The sequence below is a fragment of the Lathamus discolor genome, chromosome 4 (assembly GCF_037157495.1).
Source record: "Lathamus discolor isolate bLatDis1 chromosome 4, bLatDis1.hap1, whole genome shotgun sequence".
Classification (NCBI taxonomy): Eukaryota; Metazoa; Chordata; class Aves; order Psittaciformes; family Psittacidae; genus Lathamus; species Lathamus discolor.
The window spans coordinates 33,868,989-33,883,112 of record NC_088887.1 but is presented as its reverse complement, the minus strand read 5'-3'; positions in this window follow the sequence as shown (position 1 = coordinate 33,883,112).

Genomic DNA, 14,124 nt, shown 5'->3' with positions numbered 1-14,124 from the left:
ATCTGGCATTTTTAAAAGAGATACTCATTATCCCAGCTCTTTTGTGAGTGAACCAAATGGGCAATAGGCATGGTAAGAGTTCACTGTGCGAGTAGCTTCAGGACAATACAGTGCAAGGGTCCAAAGTGACTATGATGGAGTTTAGCCCCTGAAGAAGCTATGTATTATATGACAACTTTTTCCAGTGAAAAGTAATTATGGGTACAATGAACTAAGATTTTTATTCTGACAGGAGTGCAACAGTGTGTCAGCTTATGGATACAAAGCACAATGCTAACACAAATCATTAAAGGGGTATTTCTGACTAAAGGCCCTATAATCATATGGTAAACAATACAGACAGCTGAGAAAATCTTTTCCGTTCCCACTGACACTGATAGGAGTCGTATTGGGCTCGCTCTTCCTTATCAAAATAAATGTGTCAAATTCAAGAAGAAACTCACATGGTGATAATTCAGCCTGTGCATGCCACTGTGCACAGAGAAGCATGTTGGCAGTGAAGGCTCTTTGCACTAGATTCAGCAGGGGAACATACAGTGTTCTTCTTTTCTGACCTGTTTTGAGGAGTTCATAGCTTTCAAGACAGGCACACTAGAAAGCAGACTGAGCTGTGTCTGGCGAAGCCCAGAGTCCACTGCCATTTAGTCCCATGTCCTCAGTATCACCCACTGCATGACATCCCTGTGGTCCCAGTTCAGTACCTGTAGGTATGATTTATGTGAGCTGGCATTTTTGAGGAATGAGCTGGAATTCCCACCTAGTGGGAAAAGAGGATGGTGGAAATCCCTCCCTTCTCCAGGTCCTATGTTAAATTTGAGTTCATAGCCAGGTTGCCACCCTTTTCAAATACAGCACCAGGCATGATCTCTTCTTCCAGAGCAATAGTGCTCATGGCAATGGCAGTGCCCTCCATGTAATGACTTTCTACTCTGAGGACAACTTGCATATATTGTAGCCTGCAGTAGCAGTATAAGCCACGTAAGCTGCCCTCAGACAGGCTCCTGAGTGAGCACCGACTCCTCTCTCCCCAGTGAAAGCCCTTGACCTGCAGAGATACATCTGTTCTTTCTCTCTCTTTCCTTCAGAACCAGTCTTATCAGCTCCCTCCCAGGTTTGCATATCATAAACTGGAGAAAGATTCCATAGCCAACCAAAACAATCTAGATATCAGCTGTGGGCTGAAATGCTATCTGCTTCACCCACTTCTCTGAGTGGACCTACTGAATTTACTATCTCTTGAATGTATACACACAGAGATGCATAGATATGTCCTCATCTTGGGTGAAACCTGAGCTCTGATGTTTCCATTTATGAGCCAGCTTAACTTCACATATCTTGAGTTCTGTAAATGCAACAGTAACTTGAATTTTCAGAAAGATCTTATTGATATTTATTATATTTACAGCGTGTCATTTATGCTGTCTCGTAGCACCAGGTTTTAGTTTTGAGGTATCCCTTCACTGGCAGCCTTTCTGACCTATCCTTTAGGTGCCTCAAAGCTCAATTTTACTTAAGTGCACAGATAAGTAGTGACACTTCTAAATAGAGAAAATGTTCTAAGCTAATCTATTTTCAAGAGCTGTTATATCTTGAAAATTGACTATTAAAATACCACCTCCTTATTCATCATGTCTGCACTCAGTATGTGTTCAATCTTGTCTGCTGGCATATGACTGCAATTTTACTGCCTTTTACTCCCACTTAACTGAAAGACTTAGCAGAGAGGAGAGAGCATCTGAGCTGGATACTGAAGCAGAAAGGTTCACAGGCTTCCAAAGAGTTTCATCCATCTAAAGGGACTGAAGACAGCTCTGCTCTGCAAGACTATGTAGTCCATTAATTGAAGAACCATGTGTTGCACTTATGTAATGAAAGAGCTATTTGTATGATCACCCTTTGTAACCGGCAATAACACACAAGTGCATGGTCTTGCTTTACTTTAGATCGCTCTATTGCAGGTGTCCATGAAGTGAAGTGGCTTTGTTAAAAGTACGGTTAGCAGCAGAATCCCTCCAGAAGACACGGTAATGCGGAATGCAGAGGAAGATGACTGCTTAGGTGGTTATATTTTTCAGTCAAAATTTAACTCTAATCAAATCAAACTGAAAAAGAACAAAATGAAAACACGGTTGTCTTGAAAGGTGTTCCATATTCCATCAGGGCAGAGCCACCCCCTTTCGTCAAATATATTTTAATTTTGACTGTCACTGCAAAAACTGAAATTTCCCAGCACTTGAGATCGGTTCGCCGAAGAGAAATGAAACTTATGCCTCTTGCTGGCTTTGCACTCTATGAATTTTTAAAGAGAAGGAACAATTTCACATAAGCTTCTGGAAAAAAAAAAAAAAAAAAGGGAGAAAAAGAAGCCTGCATTGCAGCTGAAATAAACAATGTGGATTTCAAACAGGAAGCTTTCATTTCAGAAAGACCCGCGCCTTTGAATGCTGGAAAATAGAAGGGGATGTGGAACATGACCTAAATTACAGAAAATATGCTGTAATTATAGCCTTTGGTTTGCTCTTTGATAGTAATAGATTTAACAAGCATAGCCCTAGACACTGTAGGATGTATGTCTGGTCATACGATACATATCAGCCAATTTGCCCAAGTAAAACATGTAAAATGCAGAAAAAAGACAGTTTCCACAGGCTGAACTCCCATTAGTATGCCTTTCTACTTTCTAATGAAGAAGCTAATAGGTTTTGGTAGTTAAGAGACAAAATACCTTTGGAGATCTGGGCCTTAGGGCCTTTGTTACAATCTAACCTTTGTTCCCATGCAAGAGGAATGAGTCAGTGATTCCAACAAAATCCTATAGCTGCCAGTGCAACAAAAATAACCAATATAATTTGGAAAAACAGAGTTTTTTCTCATGAGAGTTACATGACATGACTTCTTGTGCAGTGTGAGTCATCTGTCCTACAAAAAAAACCCAACCCACCCAAATATAAGTGTCGATTCTTCGGTCCGGCTGAAGACGTTTGAAAGATGTGTCCTTAACTCTGGTGCAAAAAAAACGAACAGCATTCTCAGATTAAACCGACTTCCCTAAACCTTTCGAAGTCTGAAGAATGTTGTGAGTTTTGACTCTTTGATTGGCTTTGTTTTGCGTAAGCCAGGGGATGTGAAAGTGTATAGCATTCAGATGGTACTTGGCACTTACCCATGGCAGTTAACTTTTCAATTAAAACGTAAAAAGACATAATAATTATCAGTTAATAATTTTCAATCTCTGTGCAGACAAAGGAATTAATGTGATTAAAAAGATCCACAACAATTATAACTTGCAGGATGGAGAGATAAGGGAGTTTAAAGTATACTTCTTCCCTTACTTTACTTCAGCACCTTTGAGGAAATTCAGGTTAAGGGCAAATTCTCTGTGCTCAGCAACTCTTTGGATTAAACAAAGGAAAAATAAAACTTTTCCCCAAAAAATTCTTAATGGCATCTTACAGAAATAAAGATTTTTTTTTTTTTTTCCAGGACAAGCTGAGAGCATTGAGTACTGCATATGTAAGTATGTACATATGTGTGTATGTATGCTGCATATGCCAGGGTGAAATAAGACTTCTAGGAGAGTGTCAGGTGTTCAGGAAGCTTTTCCCACTTTGTGGGCTCCCTAAATCTTATTCAGCTCTGAGAATGGATCTAGAAGGCTCCCAGCTTCAAAACAGCTGAAGTGTAGCCCAAAGCTGACATCATAGCCAGTGTTAACCTCCATATGAAACATAGGGATCACAGTCTTCTCCCCTACTCCAGCTGTAGAAAGCTGGTTTGACTAAAAATGAAAGGCAGTGCTAGAAAACCCCTTCCACTGTGCAACACTCAGCAGTGCTGCTGTGACTGCTGGAGCTGCTGGATTATTTTTTTCTTGGTCTCTATGTCAGCATAAAGCTGAAATTGAGAAGAGTTTCTGTCCCATTTGCTTTTCATCTTTAGACAGAGCAAAGGCTTCAAAAAAACCTCTGATCTTGTGTCATACCACCCCCGAATTTTGCCAGACATTTTACAGGAAAAAATAAACAGTCAAGACATTCAAAACCTTTCGTTCCACTTACCCCAGAAACCTTTTTAGTGCTGCATTAATAGTAATTACAGATATTATATTCCAGTAAAAGAAAGTTGAAGTTATAAGGTCAAGTGATCCACAATTAATGGCTGTCTAAAAGAAGATACAAATGCAAACATACTTCATCTCTGCTCATCCCTCATGCAAATAGATGTTGGGGTTCTTCACTTTCTCAGAGGGCAGGAGCCTTCCTCTGTTGTGCAGGGTGGACCCAGTTAGGGTATGGATCAAGACCAAGCAGTTAGCTGGAGAGTCCTAGTATTATGAATACTAACACTCACACACAGGAAAGTCAATAAAAATGAATATTTGTCTCCAAATATCTTCTTGAAATTGTATACATGGGTTAATATGTGAAGCTTTGGGGTTCTTACCCCAGCTTCTGGGGCCTTTTGACCCTTACATACCTTTTTTTTCTAGATGGATCTAGTTATAATTAACATTACATATGATGTTGGCTGGAGGTAGGAAGCACAATATGGGCTTGATAAACCAAGAGATCTCTTCTAGGCCTATTTCCTACATTTGTTTTATACATAAAATGGGATCTCTTCCACTTATCAAGGTAAAGATATTTACTTAACATTCAGAAATCGAGCTGGTCAAGGAAAAGGTAAGATCAGCACTTTTTGATTTCTGAGACGTAAAGCATAGCAACAGACTGAGACAGATTGTGCTGCTTCTAGAAATACCCATTTAGTAATGGGTATGCCCAGAGACCCAAAACCAGGCACTTTAACACAGCCTGTTCTGTGCCACTGAGTTAGATCTCTTCTTTTAGCAACGGTTAGTTTGCCGGGAGGAATATGAGCCACGGAAGGGAGACATAAAGCATGCGAGAAAAAAATTCAGTTAATCATGTTCAGCATCTAAAGATCTAGAGTGATGAATAGGTATAACTAATTGGCTGAATCTTTTTTTAATGAAACTATTTGCATTTTTTATCTTAAGAAGTGATAAGAAGCTGACTGATGGGAATAGATAGCCCCTCACTAAACACACCTCACTTTAAACATAGAGAAGAGCTTCTTTCTGTTTCGTTCATCTTTCTTCTACAACGTTTGTGCTCCTAATGATAATACTTTTAGCTGTTTCCTATGGGCTAACAGTGACATTTCAGTTTAATGGCTGATGAGTTTTCAGAAGGCCTTGTCTACCTTCTATCCTTGCTAGAAAGTGCTGTCTCTCTGACCCAGTATCTTTAATTGAGGTGTTATTAAGGAAAGGTTCTTGTAAAGGTCAGCATAACTCTAAAATAGATTCATGAACAAAAAAGAGACATGGTTCTCTGTCCTGACTCACTGCAGTGCCATTTTATTCAGCACAGAGTTTTCCTTGGTGGTATTATCAAAGCACAATCAGAAGGCAAGCTTGGAAGAGTTGGACTCTCAAGGATCTCTCTGCAGTTCATAAAAGGACAAGTTTCCCCTGAGGGAATTTCACGACATAACTGCCCACCCTGATTTGTGTCCTGGCAGAGCATTTCCTTCTCCCTCTCTCTCCTTTAACTTTCTAGCTAAATGAGGGAAAGGGAAGTACCTGAAGCTATTTTTTCAGTCATTGTGTATCTACCTCTATGGTCTGGCACAGAAATCCTTCCCCTAAAAGATTAAAATCTTATGTAGCTGGCAAGAGGAGAGGCTGAGAACGAGGCCAAGCCTGAGGATCCCCCAGTTCCAACCTCACAAGCTGTGTGCCTGGCACTGTGCAGCTTCTGCACTTTTTTCTTCTTATCTTCCCTCTTCAAAATGCAAGCTAGGTCACATGTAGCTTGTCTAACACTTCATGCTGCAGAGAAATTAAAAATAGCTGCATCGTGCTACTTAGGACTAGAAAAAAAAACAACGTTCAGTTCGATTTAATGCATTCTTGTGTAGCTGGTTTCTCCCTGTGCAGCTCTAGTGCAATGAAGCATAGGCAGGTCTAGCATTTTACCCTGGTACTCTCTGATTTGATCGAAACAAAAGTCCAGTGTTTACTCCCTTAAACGATCAGAGGGGAAATCATCAGTCAATTCGAAGCAGTTCAGGCACTACTGTGGATATGGCACTGTGATGGAGCACTGGCTATGGCCCTAACGGACCACCTAGCTCTGATCTCAGCTGCAAAATTTAGTAGTAGTCCTGGATTAATTTTTTCAGGCATTTGGGGTTTATGAATAATAAGTAGGCCCATTTATATAAATTACTCGAAATTTCAGAAGCTGAAACTTTAATGATGTTATGCAACTGTGAACAGATGTGTTCACCTGATATTGAGGAAGGGTATTAAATAACATCCCTCTTATCCAGGAAAGGACAAAAACTTGCTAGGGCTTCTTTTACAGAGGATGCTGCCATTTTGTTGAGCATTTATTTACCTTGTTTCATGTTTCAAACAGATTCATAGAATTCCGGGATAGCTTAGGTCAAAAAGGATCTCTGGAGGTCAACAGATTCCCCAGCTCAATGCAAGGCCAGCATCAGTGAGATCCTTATGTTGCTCCAGGAACAGCTATGAAATACAGCCCACATAAGGAAACGTAGGGCAACCATATGATATAAACTTCTGGACACCACGTGCGAGGGGGTCTGACCTAGAGCATGGAAAGTTTTTGCTTGTTTGTGTGCATATAGTTTTGTCAGTAATGCACTGTGGTATTGCCTGGTGGCATGGAATTAGATAAGTGAAAATATATTCGTGCAAATTTCACATGAATAAAGAGGGCTTCTGTGTGCACAATAAACTCACTGCAGTTCCTATCTCTAGCACATTTTCTGTATTTGCAGGGATATCTCTCCAGTCCTAATACACACTACCAGGTTTCCTGCTGCCATCTGGTCTCAAGTTGTTCCGAGTGGAGAACCAGCCTATGTACTTATTTGGTTGTGCAGTTACATCAGAACAGAGCAGTGTCAGTCGCCCCCTGTACATGCCTCTTAGTGATGTATCTCTAAAGGGCACATTTCTTGGGGTCTGAAGTATGCCCAAATTTTCTGGGAAGCAGAAAACCTTTCAATCCAGGGACTAAGGGCAAGGGCTCCCTAATGTTGGACATCTCTTACTCTGGTGCAGTAGTAAAGGAAAACCCTGACAGTCCTGCGCTAGCCTATTTGGATGACTCAGGATCTTTAATGTATTCTGAAGCTTTACTTCTTGGTGGGATTTTCTGTTGTTTGCTCTTGAGAGCTCAGTTTGATGAGGCACTGAACAGGGCGAGGACTGAGAAGTAGGTAAAAGCATATTGTATACCATACTGTGTACATATCCTTAAGCTCTTTGGTGATACTCAGTGACACTTCATTAAGTAGGATGGTTAATTACATTGTCAGCACTGCATCTGTAAACAGTTTGCTATTTATCTGCTTAGACACATTTAAATTCAGTATTAAAAAGCAGTGACAAAATACTGTCACTACCCTACGCATATATCAGCAATACATGGGGTTCAGTGGGAAAAGGTAATTATGATCAGTATAAAACTGGTATAATGCATGACTTGACTCTTGAGAGAGTTGTTAGCAGCATAGGCCAGTATTTTGCCTCTGTCACTCCAGAGGATCTTCAATGCCGTGTCTTTAAACAAAATCATTTCAAATGAATGAGGTTTGGTTTACAACAGCAGAGAAGACGTGGTAGTCAGCTTCTTTCTGCTTTCTACTGCTGAAATGTGTTTTTCCCTCCCTGTCCCTCTTCTTCCTCCCTCACTGCTGCAAAAGAGGGGGAACTATTTTGGACTGAGACCAGAACGTCTGAATGAAACATTGCCAAAGTGTTTCTTGCTAGTTTCAATTCAAATCATGCAAAAAGTTGTACAAGCACATAAACATCCCAATTCAAGTCCATTTCTGTATTAGATGTTTATTCCCTTGTTCTATTACACACATTTCTAAATTAAAAGAGTATATGACTGATGCTTAGAGAACAAAGTAACCATTATGTCCTTCGGAGTTTTTGTGTCATAAATTATCTTGGCCATAAAGTACATTAAAAAATGTACCTGATTGTTGAGAATTGTCATTCTTTGCACACTGAAATGCCAATTCTAACCCAGGGGAAGGAATCATTAATTGGGTAATGAAATTGAAAGTGTGATAATAGATTTATTACTTACATTTTTGATTATGCCAATTGACCTTTTAGTTAGATCTGTAAGCCTTTGTAAAGTCCTCTTGCTCCTTGATGAGAAATACCCAATGACCCTGTGCTAGCAATTATATTCATTTGACAACTATGTTTGCAAAGCAAAAACAGAGCAAATGGAGCAAACTGAGTTCAGTGAACTCTTACCTATGAGGTCTCCAGCATAACATCAGCTCAAGCAGCGTGAGGTGAATCCTCTGCATTGTGCGCCTGCAGTAGGAATAACAGCATAGTTTCAGCATAGCACTTACATGTAAATCATTGCAATTACTGGCTGTTTAGTTGATGTTTTGAATTAACTTGGCCAATGACCCACGAATGTGTCTGAAGGCAGCACTTCCCCGGAAGACAGACACAGAAAATGAGAGATGGTGTGCATTGGCACTCACTTGCCCACTGTGAACTTCCATCATTAAGCAGCTACAAAGGGCACAGAGGGCACAGGTATCTACTAGACAAACCTTACACAGCAGCAAATTTAACAAATACAATTAAATGAGTGACTTCAGTAGTAAGTAACATTGGTAATCATAGCTCACGGCTCTTCTTACAGTTTCCATTTCAGAGCACCATTAATGACTACATAATCATCTAATATTAATTTTATCTACCTCTGCCCTATCAAAAGGGATTAGAAGGGTGGGTGACTGAGCTCCCAGGCCAGGAGCTCAGGGTGCAAGAGCAGAGGCTGTGGATGAGGCTTCTCACTGCTCTTTCTTAAAGCTTAGCTGTTTTCACACAAGCGTAATTGAAGCTTGAAGAGGAGGATATAGAGAAAGATGGCTATGAAGGCTGTTGGCGTACGTGGGGCCCTGACAAGTTTCTTATCAATGCTATCGAAACTGCGTATGAAAGCTAAGTCATCTCATTAGGTCTCCCAAGACCTCAGGTATTAGGTTTCAGCTCAGAGCAGTGGAAATATATATGTGCTAAGGCCTCCTTCTTCTTTACCTTGTACTTTCTAGCCCTTGCACCTCCCATTGTTCTATCCTCTTTAGTACATGCATCTTGTAAACACATTTAATACACACAGCTAATCTTTACATGTTGAAAAAAGGATGTAAAATATGGAAGCCTTGGAAGGAGTAGGTTTATTTGTAACTCTAGACAGTCCTACTGAGTAACAACGGTCTTTTAATTTTAAAATAGGCTTAGCCCACTGAAATCAGCAAAGACTTTTCATGAACAAAAGGAACAGATTCTTGACTTGTGATTTAATACAAAGTTACAAAATTTCCTCAAATTTGGTTGCACAATACAATATAGAATGTCACAATTCTTTTCAGAAACTTAAGATGAAAAGTAATCAGTAATTAGGTCTTATGTTCGTACTGCTGATATTCCAGTACATTATGCCCAGGTGATGTTTCTTTGCCAAAACACTATGACACCCTGCTGCAGAAGCACAAAGCCATAGTAAAACCTTATCTCATTCTTTAAAGCATTGCATAATTCAGCTATAGCCCACTATGACAGAATCCATAGTGTAACTATCATATATAATTTTAGGGGGAAAAGGGTTAATTTTATATTAACCTGTGTTGCAGTTACAGCTATTCTTCAAAGCATATTGTTCTATTCCACTTAGGGAGCATCACACTGCCCCACCATGGCTGTGTGGACTCCTGGTGATCAGCAGTCCCATCCTTGTCACTCTTCTGTTTGCCCCCTGCTCTGGCAATGAATAAAAGCAGTAGGGGAAAGTAACTGTTCCTCTGCCGGCTCAGATGCCCCCACCCCAGTGTATTTTGATGGCAGGGCATAGATACTGCATCTCTTTGTCCTCTTCAAGCTGTTCATTTCACAAATGGAGACTTGAGAAGCAGTGATCAAATTTGAAGCCTTTTCTGAGTTCCGGCTGAGGTACCACCTCCTCATAGGCAGCATCAAAGGGCTTGGCTGATGATGTAGATGTTAATGAGGATGTCTTCAGAGGTCAGGCAGCAGCCCTGCAAATTTCCAAGGCATGTATGTCCACAAAAATGGCTGCTAAATTTGCTTGCATTTTAACAGACAGTGTCTATTTTGCATGATTCAAGTGTACCTGACTGCTCTATAACAAAAAATAGTGCAATCCAGAGTACATGAGGCTAATACGCAAGAAGGAATTGCTGCCTTACCACTCTTTTGATGTGGACCAGCAATCATCATGAAGATTATTGGCTTATGCGCAGGTGCTGCAACATGCAAGAGAAGCACTGAGACAGACCTAAAGTGCATAATGTTAATTTTAACAAATTTTATGGCTCTGTAGTAAAACCAATTAAATGTATCACCTCATCAAGGGCCATTTGTTGCCTGTCCTTTGGAAGGACAGTAGGGTAACATCTAAATTAAACCGTGTCTCTGATGGGTGGTATGGAACAGTCCCAGCATCTGGTAGCTCATAGCACCTTATGCTGGGAATTAAAAATACAGTCTGTCACCATCTCTGAAAGACTACGGGGCAGGAGATCTGAACCTTTAGGTCTCCCTTTGTTCTTTCACAGTATGTCTAAAGGGGTGGTAGCAATGCTGCAGGAAAGTGGCCTGGGGTGCATGAACACATGGTCAAGCAAGTGGAGCTGAGACCACAGACTGAAAAGTCATTTGGACTAAGGGGATCAATAGTACAGATGAGCTGATCCAAGGTCAGAGCAGTCCCTGGGCTTTTTGTGATGGGAAGCTAATGAGCTGGAGGCAGAGCTGGGATGGATCTGGTTGGCTTGTCTAATACAAACATCTCAGTATTGTTTTCCCTGGATTTTGGCGTTCTTTCTACATAACAAAAACAAACAGAATGTTTTACTGGAACATGATTTTTTTAAAAAGCACTTAGTATAAGCTTCAGTTGAGGGAGTGATCATACCACAGTAGAAAATAAACAATATAAATAACATCTGTGTGACGTGAGTTCTGCTACGAGAGATAATGTGAATGACAATTGAAGATCCAAGACATTAATTCTCTAAGCTGAAAAGGAATTGACTATTGCAACATTCTTCTGTGCCAGCAAATATCCATATTCATTTAAATAACTATCCGTGCTTATCTAGCATAAATAATCCATGATTTCCAGGATAATGTAAAGGCATTCTTACCAACTTACATCTCCTAAAGAACAGACAGCTGGGTAAGGAATGGGTAAGAGAAAACTGAATTCCCCAGGGCAAAAGGGCAGGAACCTCATTTAGCACAACACACTGCAGCAACACAGAGTACTCCTCTCAAATGCCACCTTCACAACAGCATGGCTAACTCTTCCACTGGCTGAGGAGGTTTGGTGCAGATACATTAGTATGGATCTGATTTGATTTCTCTTTCTTTCTCCGATTTCCCCCAACAACAGTTCAGGAAGGTCAGTTGAGGTTTGCACAGTATGCTCCTGAAGTTCCAATGGATGGGGTGATGGAAATACACAGCCATCAGTGGGTGTACATAAGCCAGAGAAAGTTTGCAGGTAGAGGCAGTGTGTTTTATTGGATCAGCTGGTATTGCTGGAAATTATATACACCTTCAGGTATGCAAGCCCTCATTCAGGTCTGAAATAGCAGCAGCAATTTTCAGAGCTAAATACAAGCTGAGAACAAATGCTCAGATCTTAATTATGTATGTACCAATTAGGCCTTTGTTTAAAGAAAAGATATTTGGTAGAAGTGGAGAAGAAAAGATGGTAAAGAGGGAGGAAAGTGAGAGACTTGAAAGTTAAAGTTAAATGAAGCTGCTTGTCACCCAGAGGGAAGAAGAGACAGGTAGTTTATAGGTTGGAGAACAAGAGTCGATCATGGTGAGTAGGAGGAGAGTCTAATCATAAAAGTCACATTTACCGAGAGCGTGCTCCTCCATATCAAGTGGCTCTATGAATTTCAATTCTCAACCTCATCTTTAGAAGGAGGTTTGGAGCAGTGCTCTTTTGGTAGCTAGGGGTGTTTTTTTTATTACAGCTTGACCACCTGGGACCATTCCTGTCTAGACTGATTGATTGCTTAATTTTACTTACCCAGTTACCATGAGGCCACCGGATTAATTTTATTGTACTTCTGGGAATGTGGGTGTGGAACTTAGACAAATTCAGGAAGGGATTGCTGGGGGTGGGCCCCAACTTAGGTGGGTAAGATCTATTTGGGTGGAGAGGGAAGGGTAATGAGTTATCTGCAACATTTTGAGGGGTCCATCCTCTGGTTTTCTGGGAGCTTCTGGTGGGGAAGCTTGTAGGAAGCTGTGTCCTTCCTGCCTCCTGCAAGATCCTTTTGAGGAAAGAGATAGTGAGGCCAGTAACCAAACAGTTCAGATCTCTGTCGCTGGGAGGCCCAAATACTCAAGAATGGTGTATTGTAGGTTAGCAACACCACATATTATATATTCTACCAAATACGTATTGAAAACAGCAGCTCCGCTCAATCAGATCTGTAAGAAACCAAATGTTTAGTCAATATTGTGAGTACTCTTTGGTGAGAGTTCATCTGTTGATTCTGCTCAGCCCACACAAACCTAAGGTGCTTTTTTATTGCAAAAAAGAAACCTCCATACAAAGAGAGTGTTATTTTTAAGCGGCGTTGTACTAAAGGTAGCCTGAATTTTCTATGAAATATTAAACTGCTGAGACAACTTTAGGAAACCTTACAGTAGAATGAAATACTGCTTACCTCTAATGCATTTATTTCCACATATACATGTACGGAATCCAAATCAGAACATTTTGTAAGGAAGCGTGGAAGGGTTTTGTACTATCCAACTGTGCAGAGTCTGTGAGCAGTAAAAAACTAGATACTTCTAGACTACTAAAATGTCTCTCAAGTCATAATTATAAATCAATATGCATGTGCACAAAAGATTGGTGTCTCCATAAAGTGCCTGAAATTCAATATTCTTAAGTCTACTGTGCCTTCTGAAAGTGCCTGCATATTTTATATTCCCCTTGTGCTAAAAGTTGTCTCTGTATTTTATGTACTGTTATTTGTGAAACACTATTTGCAAACATAAGTAACAGCTAGTACTGGCGATGATACACAGGCTGTATAACATGCCTGAAGAAAACAAATCAAGAAGCATACAAATGCCCACAAGTATAAATTTCAAGGACATCATAAGAATTTTAACCTCATGCTAATGCTGTTAAGAGTATACCATAGCTGTGTGGGATGTATTCTTGTAGTTGGCAGGAAGAAAAATAGCTTCAGACTCTGGCAAATGTGTGTGTTTCCATGGTTGTGGTACCTACCTGTGCAAAAAACCTTTGTTCCAGGCAGTGGGATGTGCAGTCAGTGCACATTCCTATTGCTGCTGTGTGCTGTCTGCTGGCAATCATCTCCTGGCAAGTGGCTCCTGGGTAAGCATGGCATGCTGGAGCACTTTCCAGCTCACAGGTGAGACGCACACCTGGAGGGTGACCTGGCTGCATGTCCCTGATATCGGACTGACAGCTTGGAGCTGTTAGCAGGCAAGAGGTTCTCACAGAGTTACCAGAGAGGGGGCCTCACATCAGCTCATCCATTCACCAGCAGCACCAGGAGGTGCTTTTTGCCCAGACACAGCCTGAAAGGTGATTTGGGAAGCACTGCCAGTGTCCTCTGAGGAGCCTCAAGCATCAGGTAGCATAGTGTGGAAATCTCAGTAGGGACTTCCCAGCATGGAAGGCACCATGTTGCTGACAGAAGAGTCTGCCTCTTAGCTCAGAGCATGTGTCCTCTTGCCCATGGCCTCAACACAACAATGTTTTTGATTGATGTAGAAGGATATAGATTCATTGGAGAAAAGGTTTTCTTCTGTTCTAGGTTGGCTGCTTTAATAATACCAAATAATATGAAAGTTAAGCTTGAAATCAATGGCTTTGAGATCAACAGAACAGCACATGTAGTTGAATTCCTTTTCAAAATACATTCCAGTGAACTAACATTTTCTGCTGGAGAGCTATACTGCCTCCATGCACTTTTCATTTTTGCAGGGTTGTTTTC